General features: G+C 35.3%; 1 long non-coding RNA gene across 4 annotated transcripts in view; it reads right to left on the reverse strand.

Annotated features, from left to right (window-relative positions):
* LOC116419245 overlaps positions 1-15,818 on the reverse strand; it is a 38,686-nt gene that overhangs the window by 6,440 nt on the left and 16,428 nt on the right. For 2 of the 4 annotated variants that reach the window (XR_004229501.1, XR_004229502.1), the window contains exon 4: positions 6,184-6,717. The exons of the other annotated variants lie outside the window; for them this stretch is intronic. This is a non-coding gene — a long non-coding RNA (uncharacterized LOC116419245). The remainder of the gene's footprint in view (positions 1-6,183; positions 6,718-15,818) is intronic. 4 annotated transcript variants of the gene reach the window in all.

Consider the following 15,818-nt stretch of genomic DNA (forward strand, 5'->3'; position numbering starts at 1 on the left):
ATGTCCAATAGACATCTTAACCTCAATATTCAGAATTCTTTATAAGATATCCAATTCCCCTATGAAGACAGTTGGAAGAGACCTTTTAAGTGATAGATTACAAGCATCTTATTCTTTCTCTTTCTCAAACCTTTCTTCTTTATAAAGAGATAGGAAATGAGGCAAAGAAGGTTAAAGTCTTAAAGATTATGATAGAGATACATAATCAGGTAATTGTGAATGGGATGAACTCACTCATAAGATGGAGAATAGAGGAATGGATTAGAAAGAAAATTCCAAATAGTATGCTGTTAATATGAAATATACATGAAATTTAAGGATTCACACAGAGTTAAAATGTGGTACTGAAACAATTTATTATGCTTCAGATGAATTTTAAAAGGCTGTTAGCAATCATGATTTTTTTCTTGCTACAACAAAGAAGGCTGCTAAAAATATTTTAAAATCTGCGTATCTTTTCCTATTTCTATAGAATACTGGGTTCAAAGGATATGCAGCTTTTAGTGACTTCATGGATGTAGTTTCAAATTGCTTTCCATAATGACTGGAATTGTTCAAAGTTCCACCAAAAATTCATTACTGTATGTCTGTTTCCTCCAACAACTGTCTTTTTGCCATTTTCACCATCCTTTTAAGGATGAGGTGGAATCTCAGAGTTGTTTTAATTTTTAATGTTGATTTGGAGCGTTTTTCAATATGGCTATTGATCCCTTTGAATTCTTCCTTTGAAAATGCCTGTTCCCATCCCTTGGCCAGTTATTTAATTGGGAATGGTTGTTAGTCTTATAAATTTGAAGCCTTTTCTTATACAAAATGCTCCAAAAGTTTTAGTGCTATTTTAAGTTTTAGTAACTTTAGAAGTATATGTACTACAATCTTACAAAAAAATGGAAAGGTTATTTAAAATTTGAAAACATTGATTCTTTTAAAAAATTTAACATAACCACCATTTTGTGCTATCATCATTCTAGTTAATTTTTGAACCTTGTAAAAATCTTTCATCAGCTGTTGTCAGTGGCTAAAAGAACTGTTTATAACCCTAGACTTAAAGTCATCAAAGAATAAAATGTCAATGCATATATGACAATTTTGATATGAATCTAAAAGAAAATGTCTGATGGAGATATATTGGAGGATCAAGGTGGCCAAGCAAGAAGACTTCCTTTACTAATTCATTGATTTAAGAAAATGCCATGGAGAAACTATTAACATATGCAATGTCTGGTGACAGTGTCCTGCTTTGTTAAAATTAAAGTTAAAAATGTATTATTCAAAATTCTCAAGCAATACCACTACACACTTGTCAGATTGGCTAGAATGACAGGAAAAGATAATGCAGAATGTTGGAGGGGATGTGGGAAAACTGGGACACTGATACATTGTTGGTGGAATTGTGAATGAATCCAACCATTCTGGAGAGCAATTCTGGAGAACTCAAAAAGTTATCAAACTGTGCATACTCTTTGATCCAGCAGTGTTACTACTGAGTTTATATCCCAAAGAGAACTTAAAGAAGGGAAAGGGACCTGTATGTGCCAAAATGTTTGTGGCAGCCCTCTTTGTAGTGACCAGAAACTGGAAACTGAGTGGATGCCCATCAATTGGAGAATGGCTGAATAAATTGTGGTATGTGAATGTTATGGAATATTATTGTTCTGTAAGAAATGACCAGCAGGATGATTTCAGAAAGACCTGGAGAGACTTACATGAACTGATGCTGAGTGAAACGAGCAGGGCCAGGAGATCATTATATACTTCAACAACAAAACTATATGATGATCAATTCTGATGGACGTGGCCCTCTTCAACAATGAGATGAACTAAATCAGTTCCAATAGAGCAGTAATGAACTGAACCAGCTACACTCAGCGAAAGAACTCTGGGAGATGACTATGAACCACTACATAGAATTCCCAATCCCTCTATTTTTGTCCACCTGCATTTTTGATTTCCCTCACAGGTTAATTGTACACTATTTCAAAGTCTGATTCTTCTTGTGCAGCAAAATAACTGTATGGACATGTATACTTATATTGTATTTAACATATACTTTAGCATATTTAACATGTATTTGTCTACCTGCCATCTGGGGAAGGGGGGAGGGGAAGGAGCAGAAAAATTAGAACAAAAGATTTTGCAATCTTTTTGCAATGCTGAAAAATTACCCATGCATATATCTTGTATATAAAAAGCTATAATAAAAAAAATTTTCTCAAAACAAATCAAGTACAAAAGAAATGTAAATAAACATTGATATGATGCTTTTTATAAACATGAAACTTTATACTTCTGAAGTTGTTAAAGTTGTTAAAACTATACTAAGGCTTTTGGGACACTTTATATACCTTGGATGCAAGAGTCTTATCAGAGAAACTTACTGCCAAGATTATTTTTCCCCAGTTAACTTTTCCTTCTAATATTTGCTGCATTAGTTTTATCTTGCAAAAACTTTTAAATTTTTTATATTCCCTCTCATTGTTCCTAATATACACTTTTAGCAAGTTATTATTTAAAGAGTGAGTAAATTGAATAGATATTTCACTTGCATCTCTGACCTGTGCTGTCCCAGAAATTCACTCAAGTTTCACATCTTCTAAGGTAAACTCTGTTCTGACTTGGACCTTGTTAATCCTTTCATGTGTCCTACCTTCCTGGAGATCGATGTGGGGATTATTTCTGATGAATAAATAGTAAATTATCTCAGAACTACCAACCTCTTACACCCAAAAAATTAGTACCATCAGTCTCACCATGGTTGTTCAGTCCCTTGTGCTTAGAGAAAGAAATGCAAAGCATGATTTATTTGCTTCTTCTAGTTATTCTGAATAATTTATACAGATACCAACCCATATATTGGTACTTGTCTAATCTGTGAGAATGTAGGCTCTTGACAAATAGGAACTGTTTCATTCATTGATTTTGTAATTGTATCGACTTGCACATTGCCTGGAACATAAGCAAATGTTTAATTCATTGATTGAAGAGGCAGCCTTGATATCCAGGCTCAGAGACAAATACATCCTCTGTTTCCATGGGTGAGTAGACCTCAAGGGAAATTTGAAGGAAAATTTCAGGAATTACCGTGGGATGAGGAGAGAGAATAAGAATGAAGTCAGTCCTCTTAAATTTGACTGAGTTGGCCAATATTCCTGTTCATTCACCATTGCCACAGGCCATGAAGAATGAATCAGGAGTCTCAGGTCACAAATGTCCTTTATCAAGGGACTTGTTTACCAAAACTAGTCAGGGTACATGCTCTGCACCATGAGAAGGACCCCAACCAGAATATATATGTTATCAAAAATGGCTAGGGCTCAGACTTATCCTCACATAGCCTCCATCAGACATATTCTCAAATCTAATTATGATACTTGGCATTTTTCACAAGAAAAAAATGATCTTTTGAGGAAAGAGAGCGACTAATACTATATATGTGTGTGTATGTAGATGTATGTTATATTTACATACATATGTACACATACATATATTTTGCTTTACAAAGAAAATTCTTCAGATGACATGATTTGTACTAATAGAATGTTTATAAAGAAAATGTATCTTTTTCTTTATAACTTAAATATAAAATCTTGAGATGGTACATTCCTGAGATAGAAGAAGGCATCTTGTATACAGAGTTTTTTGGATATTATAATAAAAAAGATACCAAATATCTATATCTCTTTTAGAATTCAAATTCAACCATAACAATTAAATGAATACTAGGATTTATCAATTACTTGGGGTCTGAATGATTTAGAAGAAAAATTTTAAAGGAGTTTTAGTGCCTTTACTATTATATCATATACCCCTTTCTGATTTTAGCATTGATATGTTGAAATAATTAAACAGTGAAATAATAATAATCAATTATTTATTTATTTGCTAAGGCAATTGGGGTTAAGTGACTTGCCCAGGGTCACATAGCTAGAAAGTGTTAAGTGTCTGAGATCAGATTTGAACTCAAGTCTTCCTGACTTCAGAGCTGGTGCTCTATCCACTTCACCCCCTAGTTGCCTCTAAAATTATTTTTAAAAACTATTTTACATTTTTTTCAAAACTGCTCATCTCTTTGACTATCTATCCTCTCATGATATTTCAAAAGCAGTCATATTTTAAAAGTCTCATCAATTTGGCATGTAACCCATCAAAATTTTAGCGACTTGAATTCAACAAGGGAACACATATATTGGATGATTTCAGCTCTGTTAACCAATTTTGTGTGTGTGTGTGCTTCTTAGTCTGATAATACTTGTCCTTGATAAAGCAAGAAACATAATAGGAGTTGAATACAAACAAGATTGATAGAGAGTTGATGCCTTAGAATCCAGGGGTCCTCAAACTTTTTAAATAGGGGGCCAGTTCACTGTCCCTCAGACTGTTGGAGGGCCGGACTATAATAAAAACAAAAACTTTGTTTTGTGGGCCTTTAAATAAAGAAACTTCATAGCCCTGGGTGAGGGGGATAAACGTCCTCAGCTGCCGCATCTGGCCCGCGGGCCATAGTTTGAGGACCCCTGTGAGTGAATAAACAAGAAATCAGCAAGAGAACCTACATGCCCTTGATAAATTCAAGTCACCTGGCTCAAATGAACAATGTCCTTTGATCCTAAAAGTACTGGTAGATGTGATCGCTGAGTTACTGCCAGTGGTATAGGGAAGGCCATGGAAAAGAAAAAAGTTACCACAAAATTGAAGGGAAAAGGAGGTACTGATATACAAAGCAGGGAAAAGAACAGACTATGCAGGCTATAGGCCATTGATCTTGACACTTCAGTTCCTGAGAAAAATCTACAACATATCATTAAAGAAATGGTTGATGAACATATCAATAGAGAAGTGTGATTTCAAAAAGTTAGCATGTCATGCTAACCATGTCATACTAATCACATTATCTTTTTTGACTGTATTATTATACTGAGAGAAATATTATGAATATAGTTTACCTAGATTACATTACATTTGCATTTATATACATATTCACAGACTTATACTTATAAACATACATATATACATTTACACATATACATACCTATATATGTATACACACACAAAACCATTCCCCAAATGACAAATAGTCTAAGGATTTGAATAGGTATTTCTTCTTTTTTGCTGCTGTTTTGTTTCTCTCTGAAACAACTGGGGTTAAGTGACCCAGCTAGGACGTGTTAAGTGTCTGAGGTCAGATTTGAACTCAGGTTGTCCTGATTTCAGGACTGGTGCTGTATCCACTGGGCCACCTAGCTGTCCCTAAGCATTTCTTTAAGAAGAAACTCAGGCTACCTAAAGTCATGTACAAAAAAGTTCCATATCACTAATGGTTTTAGCAAAATTTTAATAAAGAGTTTTATGCCACCTTTTTGGACAAAATTGAGAGATATGAACTAGATAATAATAAAATCAGATGGATTCATAATTGGTTTGACAAGTGAATTTAAAGAGCTGATATTGGAATGAACTGAACCAGCTACACCCAGGGAAAGAACTCTGGGAGATGACTATGAACCACTATATAGAATTCCCAATCCCTCTATTTTTATCCACCTGCATTTTCGATTTCCTTCTCAGACTAATAGTACACTATTTCAAAGTCCAATTCTTTTTGTAGAGCAAAATAACTGTTTGGACATGTATACATATATTGTATTTAACTTATACTTCAATATATTTAACATGTATTGGTCTACCTGCTATCTAGGAGAGGGGGTGGGGGAAAAGAGGAGAAAAGTTGGAACAAAAGGTCTTGCAATTAACAATGTTGAAAAATCACTCATGAATATATCTTGTAAATAAAAAGCTATAATAATAATAATAATTTTTAAAAAGCTGATATTGGTTCATGTCATTATGGATGGAGATCTACAGTGGAATATCTCAGGGATCTCTGCTTGGTGTCATGAGTTTAACAAAATTTTTGTCAAATGAAAAAATCATAGATAAAAACATAGATGGCAAGCTAACAAAATTTTCAGATTCTATAATGCTAGAGGAATAATTAATACAATGAGTGATATAGATAATATTCAAAATGATCTTGACAGACTAATTCATTGGGAGGAATCTAAGAAGATGAAATTCAATAGGAATATATGGAAAATACCAAAAAGCGAGCTTCACCTGACAAAGATGGGAAAGACATAATTAGCCATTCTGGAAGTTATTTGAGATTTGTTAATACTGACATACCTTCCACAAACAGTGAGGGGACAGTCCCATTGCACTGAGTCCTTGTCAAACTTTATCCAGAGTATGATGTTCAAGTCTGGGTACCATGGCTAGAGAAGGACTAAACTAAATATCCAAAGAAGTACATGAAGGGTAGTGAAGAACATTAAGTCCATGTCAGAGGAGACAGATTGAAGGACTTGTGTGTGTTTAGGACAAAATAAGGCTAAGATGACTGAATTCAAGAATTTGAGGAGCTATGATGTGGTAGAGGGGATAGACTTGGCCTGCTTGACCCCAGAAGGCAAAACTAGGAGGTGAAACTAGAATTAGATGGTTTAAATGAGAAGAACTTCATGTTGATGTAACAATTAGAGCTGTACAAAAATGGAATATGGATGGTTGTCCCTTTGAGCATGTATTGGATGTAGGAAGGTGGAAATTCTGGTCTGTGGGAGTTTGACTTGATGGTCACTAGTCGCCTCCAATTCTCAAATTCTGTGCCTTCTGCCTTTTTTCCAGTATTGTTACAATCATCTCATCTTCAGTAGAGAACTTAAAAAAAAAAAAAAATCCTCTTATCCCTAATATCAAGGAAGGCTACTTAGAAATTCTAAGGTATTTTTGACTTGGATTTTAAAGAAGGGAAGGAGATTGTGATAAAGGAGGAGGCTAAGATCAAACCAAAGGATCACTTGAATGGATTTCATTCATATGTTATCTAATCTCATTTGGAGAATGAGATCACAATACAGTTGGCTGGAGCTCACACTGTTATTTTTGGCCTAGTCCCTCTCCTAGGACTCACTGGTCAGTTTACTAGGACCACTTCCCTCTCAGAGAGTCCAAAGGCTTCAGATCTCATAACCAGGTGTAATATTGCTGCTCTATCAGCCTCCACTAGATGCGGTCAGTCTTTCTGCATTTTCTTTCCCCCCCTTCCTTTTTAAAAATTGTTGTTCTGATATCAGATATTTATTATACTATGAGGGAATAACTAAGCTCCTCTTCAATCAGCATTTTAACCATAAGTCTCTTTTCAGCTTTTTTTTTTTCCCCAAAATTACTTCCCCTCACGCACTTCATGCTCCAGCCAAGTTGAATGGCCAGCTGGCCCCTAAACCCAACATCTCACTCCATGTTTCTCTAATTTCCCAAGTTATCCTCCATGCCTAGAATGCACTCCACCCCTCATCTCTGTCCCTTGGAATCCTGGTGAAAGACAGGGGTAGGAGGGTATTATTCTCCATAATCTTTTTGGGAACTACATCTTTCAAAAGTCTGTACAAGGCCAGCAACTTTCAAGACATCCAGTTTCTCTTTCTGTGTGTGTAATATATTTTTTAAAAATATTTTTATTGATATCTTTTGTCTTTATATTGCCAAATTTACCCCCAGCAATCCTTCCCCCCTTCCTCCTCCCAGAAAATCATTCCATAGAACAAATACTAATTTCTTAAGAAGAAAAAAAATCAGCTAAACCTAATCAATACATCAAAAAGCCTAAAAATATATACATCACACACTGATGGATCTCCTACCTCTGCAAAGAAATGGGGTAAGGGACACATTCTTATATATCTCTTATTTGGGGTCATGTCTAGTCTTTGTAGTCTTTTATTTATGTATTTATTTATGTGTTTCTTTGCTTATGGAGGCAGAGTTAAATGACTTGCCCAGGTATATTCCTAGCCAGGTTCCTTTCCCAGTGTTCACTGACTTCTCTGTCTACCTATTTTGAACTGAGCTGGAAAAAATAGTATCTGAGCCCAGAATTGCAAAAAGTATTTAGTCATAGTTATTTTAGAGCTAGAAAGGACCTAGATAATGCTTCACAGAATCAAAGATAAATTCTCATTTTATCTAATCTCAAATCCTTCAGCTTCAATTCATAGACTCAGGATTAAATATATGGATTAGTCTTAAAATCATCTAGCCTAGTCATTGTAGCATTCAGTTTTGACTATTTTGTGATGGTCATTCTTTCCATTTAAATTATAATAATAATTAAATATATAATGTTGTTTTATTGACTCTGCTTACTTCATGAGCATTAGTTCATGGAAATTTTTTCAGGTTTCTCTGGATTCATTTGGAAGCTGGACCTAGGCTTGGGTCATTTTGCAACTGGGGTCAGAACCACTTATTTACTGAGTATCCTCAGTAAATCCTCAGCTTAGGGCCCTTGACTGCCCCTCACCCTGGAATGAGATCCCCTCCTCAGTTCACCCTTTATTTGTGTCCCAGAGCTGGAGAGTGACCAATGGAGCTGCCAGTTGGCTCCTGTTCTTGCATCCTGCATAAGATGCAACATTACTAAAATATGCCATATGCATTCCTAGCTAGTTCTCATTCCTAGTGTTCACAGAACTCTCTGTCTATACCTATTTTGACCTGGGTTGGAAAAAATTGAGTCATTGTAACTTTTTGTTGGATTTCTTAGTCAGCATTCAATGTGATGCATTTTCTAGATCTTTGTGGAGGAGTTGTGGGGGAGAGCTTGGCTCTCTCCTTTCTCTTCTTCCTTTTACTTTGCCATCTTGGCTCCTTCCCCAGTTCTTTGTTATTATATTAAAAAAGCGCTAGTATAATTATTTTGGTGTGTATAAAAGCTTTCTTCTTATCAATGGCTTCCTTGGGTTATATTGCCTAGTATAGTGGAATCGCTGAGTCAAAGAGCATGGACTTTATTTGTACAACTCCAAATTGCTTTCTAAAATAGCCCTTTTGCTACAGATGCCAGCTTGACATCATGAAACAGCAGAAATCCATAAACTGAAACTCTCTGAGAAACAGGTGGGGAGATGGTTTTGGAAAATGGGTGATGAAAGTGTTCTCTGTTTGAGTCTGTGCCTTATAATTTACCTTGAATTTTCTAGCAACTAAAACTTTTGATCATCAATGATCTTGGGTTTTTCATTCTATCTTGGTCTGGAGAGATTCAGTGCAATGGGGAGAGCCCCCTTGTAGCCTTACATCTTCCAGGTAATGCTTCATTTCCATAGAATCAAAGATAATTCCACCTCTTATCTAACTTCATATCCTTCAATTTCAATCCATAGATTCAGAATTAAAGACATGGAATATCCCTTTAAAAGTATCCAGTCATAGTATTATTTTAGAGTTGGAAAGGACCCAAGAAACTTACTCTAACCTCCTCATTTTACATTTGGGGAAACTGAGGCCCAGAGAAGTTAAACAACTTTCAAGTCCACACAGGTAGTTAGTAGCAAAGATAGGATCTGAATCTAGATCCTCTCACTCTAAATTCAATGTTCTTTCACCTAAACCCCATAGTCTCTAACAAAGAGAAAGGGTTTACCAATGGTCATACAATTGTAGAATCTCAGGGAATACTTTGTGGAGAACGTAGAATAGTGCTATATGAGCTTAAAGAATGAATAAGCAGAGAAGAAAAGGATTGGGAAATGAAGGAAGAAACAAAGGCATTGAACATAAACATAACTTGGGCAGAGGGAATGAGGAGGACATGGGTCTGCCAGAAAGTAGTAGGTATGGAGTAGGCCAGGCTTAATTTAAACTGGTTCAGGGTCAAGATTAGAATGAAATGAAATGTTCATAGATAATGAATTAATTGAATTGATTAAATGAATTAATTCCAATAGTAAACCAAAGGTTTAATTAACTATATAAGAGAAAAAAAAAATATTCAGTAAGGAAATACTATTGATTTAGCCAAGCATTTTGTTTGCATTTTCCAGGATGGGAGGGCTTTCTGATGTCTTACACATTGGGTTATTTTTTTTTTTTTCCTAAACTTATGTTATCACTCTGAGTCTTTGTTCCCTGAACCAATGAGTAAAATTGCAATATCTTTCCCCCCTCATTTCAATTTTATTTTATTTATTTATTTTTTTAAATTTTAAAGTTTTTTATTTCCAAAACATATGCATAGGTAATTTTTCAACCTTTGCCTTGCCTTTCAGATTTTCCCCTCCTTTCCCCCACCCATTCCCCTAGATGGCAGGCAATCCAATATAGGTTATACAGGTTAAAATATATGTTAAATTCAATATGTGTAAACCTAGTTATACAAGAATTGCAATATCTTTTAAAGAAAAACAAGCTTAGCCAAATGCCAGACAATGGTCCTATCTGACCCTACCTCTCTGTGACAAAGTCTAGAGAACCTTTTTAAATGGCTTTAGGTTAGTTACTGGAGAAACCTAAACTCTTGAATTAAAAAAAACCAGGCATAAGCAGCACTAAAGAAAGAGAAGGAACACAAACAGAAAGAAAGCAACAACAAAACCAAAATGTAAAGCTTTTTCGAAGGAGTAAAAGAACAAGAGGAAAACAAAGAACAGATCTCCTATATAATTATCTCCCACTTTGGAAGAGTTAAGAGTTAAGTCTTAGCAAAACGGCCCACATGTTGAAAAAGACCAAATCTTTGTAATTCATTAGGTATAAAATGGTACATGAGTCAACCAGCAGCACTAGGAACAAGAGGCTCACAACACCCTCATTGACACTTCCTGCAGAGAGAGGGATTCACTTGATGGATCAAGGTCATTTGTAATGAGATAGTAAGAAATCATTACCCTCTTGCATGTAGCCTGCCCTGGTGCCAATATGGATCCTGGAAATCACTATATCACCAACCATCCAGTATTGCCTTGGTGTGCCCCTCACTAGTACCTCCCCTTTCCTGGGAGTCCCACAAGGGTGGGGAGAATATGAAATCTTTCGCCCTGGGAGGAACAAAGTGGTACTGAGCCTGTTTTCTTTTCTTTTCTTTTTTATTAAAGCTTCTGATTTTCAAAATATATGCATAGATAATTTTTCAACATTGACCCTTGCAAAAACTTTGTGTTCCAAAATTTCCCCTCCTTCCTCCATCCTCTCCCCTAGATTTGAGCCTCTTTTGCAGGAGCTAAGTAGATAGTTTTACTTCTTACCTGTCACCTCCTAATTATACCATCTGAATGCTGCTAAAATAGAAGCAGAAAGTCCTACAACTCTGCAATGATGAAAGCAGTCCCCATCTTCAAAAACTTCAATACCAAAATCCCCAGCTCTTACCCCAGGGAGGCTTCTTTTACCTGAGCTCTATCTAGTTTGCCTGGGTGGATTCTCTAATTAGCTTGGAGAATGATGACTTAGGTTAGTACTCTATCTCTCTCCTGCTGGGGATTCAAGACTAAGTCCTTCCCCCTTCTCCATCAAATCCCTCTGCAGAGGCAATGTTTCTCTGTCTAAAAGCAAAAGGAACACTCTCTCCCTCAAACCTTTCTACTACCATCTTCATCATAACAAAGAAAGACTTCACAGCCGCCTGTTTTTGTTCTTTGTTTACACAAAGGGGAAACAGAATAAGACAAATAACAATACTGTTCTGCATTTGTAAGGAAGTAGCTGCGGGTGGGAGACTGCTGAAATCTCAACAGCTTGTCAGATCATGCAAGAAAGGGCCAATACCAATCTTACTAGTGTGTGTCCGTGATGAAAAAAAAGTGTTCATAATGTAGATCCAACTTAAGTGTGTCAAACATACATTTTTCTCTAGAGATCCAGTTGTTAAATATTTACCACACACTGACAGATATAATAAATATGAGAGGCATAAAAAAAATTAACTGATGAAAAGTGGAGTAAGAACCAAAAAAATAGTATAGATAATAGTAATATAAACGAAAAGAACATAACAGATCAAAATAGAATGCTATGAAATTATCATGATTAAACTTAACCCCAAAGCACAGATATGAAAAACCATCTCCCCATTCATTTTTTAAACTTTTAATAGTATTTTTTTCCCAAATACACATCAAGAAAATTTTTAGCATTCATTTTACAAGATTTTGATTTATCTGATTTATCCCCTTCCTCCCCTCCCCTCTTCCTAAAATGGTAAACAATTTGACATAGGTTATATGTGTGCTATCATATCCAAGTTAGTCACAGTTGCGCGAATTTAGGGTTAGGGTTAGTTCAGCTTTCCACAGTTGATGGGCATTTCTTCAATTTTCAATTTTTGCCATGACAAAAAGGACTACTATAAATATTTTTGTACATATAGATCCCTTTCCCCTTTTTTCTTATATCTTTGGGATACAGACATAGCAGTGGTATTGCTGGATCAAAGGGTATGTCCTTTATTTGGTTGCCCTTTGTGCATAATTCTAAATTACTCTCCAGAATGGTTGGATCCACTCACAATTCCACCAATAGTGCATTTGTGTTCCAATTTTCCCACATCTCCATTTATCATTTTCCTTTTTTTTTCTTCATACTTAGCCAATCTAATAAGAGTGAGGTACCCCAGAGATGTTTAAATTTGCATTTCTCTAATCAAAAGTGATTTAGAGTATCTCTTATGATTATAGTTTTGATTTTTTCATCTGAAAATGGCCTGTTCATATCCTTTGATCATTTATCAATTGAGGAATGGTTTGTATTCTTATAAATTTAAATCAGTTCTCTATATATTTGTAAAGACCATTTCCCAGCTTTCTGCTTTTCTTCTAATCTTAGCTGCATTGGTTTTATTTGTGTAAAAGATTTTTAATTTAATGTGTTCAAAATGATCTATTTTACACTTCATAATGCTCTATATCTCTTGTTTGATTATGAACCTATAGCTCACTTACACTTGTGTGTACATGGTTAGTATTGATATTATGGTACCTTTGATTCTATGGTACTTTTTAGCAAGGTATGGTTTCCTTCTTTAACTCAAAATTAGGTCTATTTTTGCATAAGAGATTCTGCTTCAGCCTTTTACCTTTATTCTGTGTGTTTCTCTACTTCAAGTATGTTTCTTGTAAACAACATATTGTAGGATTTGGTCTTTTGATCCACTTGGCTATCTTCTTCCATTTTATGGGAAAGTTCATTCCATTCACAATTATGATTGTTAACTGTGCATTTCCCTCCGTCCTAGTTCTCCTTGTTTGTCTTCTCTCCTTTTAACCTTTCCCTTATCGCCAGTATTTTGCTTCTCCTGATCTGCCCTTTCATTTGTCAGTCTCTCTCCTTTTATCTCTTTTCCCCTTTCTTCCCTTCAACTGCTTGTATATATCATTCCCTCACTGAGCCAATACTAATGAGAGTAAGATTCAAGCAAAGCCACATCACCCACCTTCCCATTTTTCCCTTCATTATAATAGGTCTTTTTCCATTTCTTCGTGTGAAATTATTTGGCCCCTTCTACTTCTTCCTTCCTTTTCTACCTAGTATACTCCTATTTCTCATCCTTATTTTTTGATGCCATTCCACAAATTTACCTTATACCCATATCCTTTGTCTATGTATATTGAAGGTGGCCTAGCAGTACCAGATCTAAAACTAACATAATAAAGCAGCAGTCATCAAAACCATTTGGTAATGCAGAAAAATAACTGTTTGGACATATATACATATATTGTATTTAATTTATACTTTAACATATTTAACATGTATTGGTCAACCTGCCATCTGGGGGAGGGGGTGGAGGGAAGGAGGGGAAAAATTGGAACAAAGGTTTTGCAATTGTCAATACTATAAAATTACCCATGCATATTATCTTATAAATAAAAAGCTATAATAATTTTAAAAAACAACCATGTGATACTGGCTAAGAAATAGAGAAGTTGATCAGTGGATTAGGTTAGGATCACAGAACAAAACAGTCAACAATGATAACAATCTAATATTTCACAAAGCCAAAGGCCCCAGCTTTTGGGATAAGAATTCACTGTTTGACAAAAACTGCTGGGAAAATTGGAAATTCGTATGACAGAAAGTAGGCATAGACCCACACCTAACACCATATACCAAGATAAGGTAGAAATGGGTTCATGATCTAGACATAAAGAATGAGATTATAAACAAATGAGAAGAACACAAGATAGTTTACCTCTTAGATCTGTGGAGGACAAAGGGATTTGTGACAAAAGAAGAACTAGAGATCATTATTGATCACAAAATGGATAATTTTGATTATATTAAGTTAAAAAGTTTTTGTACAAACAAAACTAATGCAGACAAGATTAGAAAAGAAGCAATAAACTGGGAAAACATTTTTACATCCAAAGGATCTGATAAAGGTCTCCTTTCTAAAATTTATAGAGAATTGACTCAAATTTATAATAGTTCAAGCAATTCTCCAATTGATAAATAGTCAAAGGATATGAACAGACAATTTTCAGATGAAGAAATTAAAACTATTTGTAGCCGCATGGAAAGGTATTCAAAATCACTATTGATCAGAGAAATGCAAATTAAGACAACTCTAAGATACCACTATGCACCTGTCAGATTGGCTAAGATGATAGGAAAAGATAATGACGAATGTTGGAGGGGATGTGGGAAAACTGGGACACTGATACATTATTGGTGGAACTGTGAACAGATTCAACCATTCTGGAGAGTAGTTTGGAAATATGCTCAAAAAGTTATCAAACTATTCATATCCTTTGACCCAGCAGTGTTTCTACTGGGCTTATATCCCAAAGAGATCTTAAAGGAGGAAAAGGGCCCCACATGTGCAAAAATGTTTGTTGCAGCCCTCTTTGTAGTGGCTAGAAATTGGAAACTGAGTGGATGCCCATAAATTGGAGAATAGCTGAATAAATTATGGTATATGAATGCTATGGAATATTATTGTTCTGTAAGAAATGACCAGCAGGATAAATATAGAGAGGCCTGGAGAGACTTATATGAACATATGCTAAGTGAAGTGAGCAGAACCAGAAGATCATTATACAGGGCAACAACAAGATTACATGATGATCAATTCTGATGAACGTGGCTGTCTTCAACATTGAGATGATTCAAACTAGTTTCACTTGTGCAGTGCTAAAGAGAATCAGCTACACCCAGAGAGAAAACCATAAGAACAGAGTGTGGAATACAACACAGGATTCTCACTCTCTCTGTTGCTTGCATTTGTTTTCTCAGTTCTTTTTTCTTCCTTCTTGATCTGATTTTTCTTGTGCATACATTGGATTTAACATGTATTTCAACATATCTAACATGTATTGGACTACCTGCCAGCTAGGGAGAGAAGGAGGGGAAAATTTGGAACGACAAGTTTTGCAAGGGTCAATGTTGGAAAAATTACCCATGCATATGCTTTGGAAATAAAAAACTTTAATTGTGCTAAATTTCTCCTGGTAGGTGATTGTTGTAGTCCTAACTTTCTTTTTGTCAGATTTTATATATATACCTATGTTATCATTAGATGTAGGACTAGAAGTTCTTTGGCAACACCATTGTTTGTATCCATATCAGTCATAACTCAAAGGTGGTTAAGGTTAAGAGCCTCTGACGGGGCAGTATCACTTCTGGATCCAAAGAATCAGGGAAATAATATTGCTTCCAGTCTCAAGGGAACAGGAACCCTGAGAAGCAATATGACAATTCTTATACATAAAAAAACTACAATGATGACAGATAAGATCATGACACAAATTTAGAAGACAATAAAGTCAAAACGTCTATAAGCAGAGCCACAAAGAAAAATGTAAAATTTGATACAAGTTCAACAAGAATTTCTAGAAGAGCTAAAAAAATTTCCAAAATTTAATGAGTGGTAGAGGAAAAATTAGGTGAAGAAATGAAAGCAAAGGAAGAAAACTATAAAAAGGCAATCAACAGCTTGGGAAAAGAGGCACAAATAATTCTGAAGAAACTAACATCTTTAAAAACAG

This window comes from Sarcophilus harrisii, chromosome 5 (genome assembly GCF_902635505.1).
Source record: "Sarcophilus harrisii chromosome 5, mSarHar1.11, whole genome shotgun sequence".
NCBI lineage: Eukaryota > Metazoa > Chordata > Mammalia > Dasyuromorphia > Dasyuridae > Sarcophilus > Sarcophilus harrisii.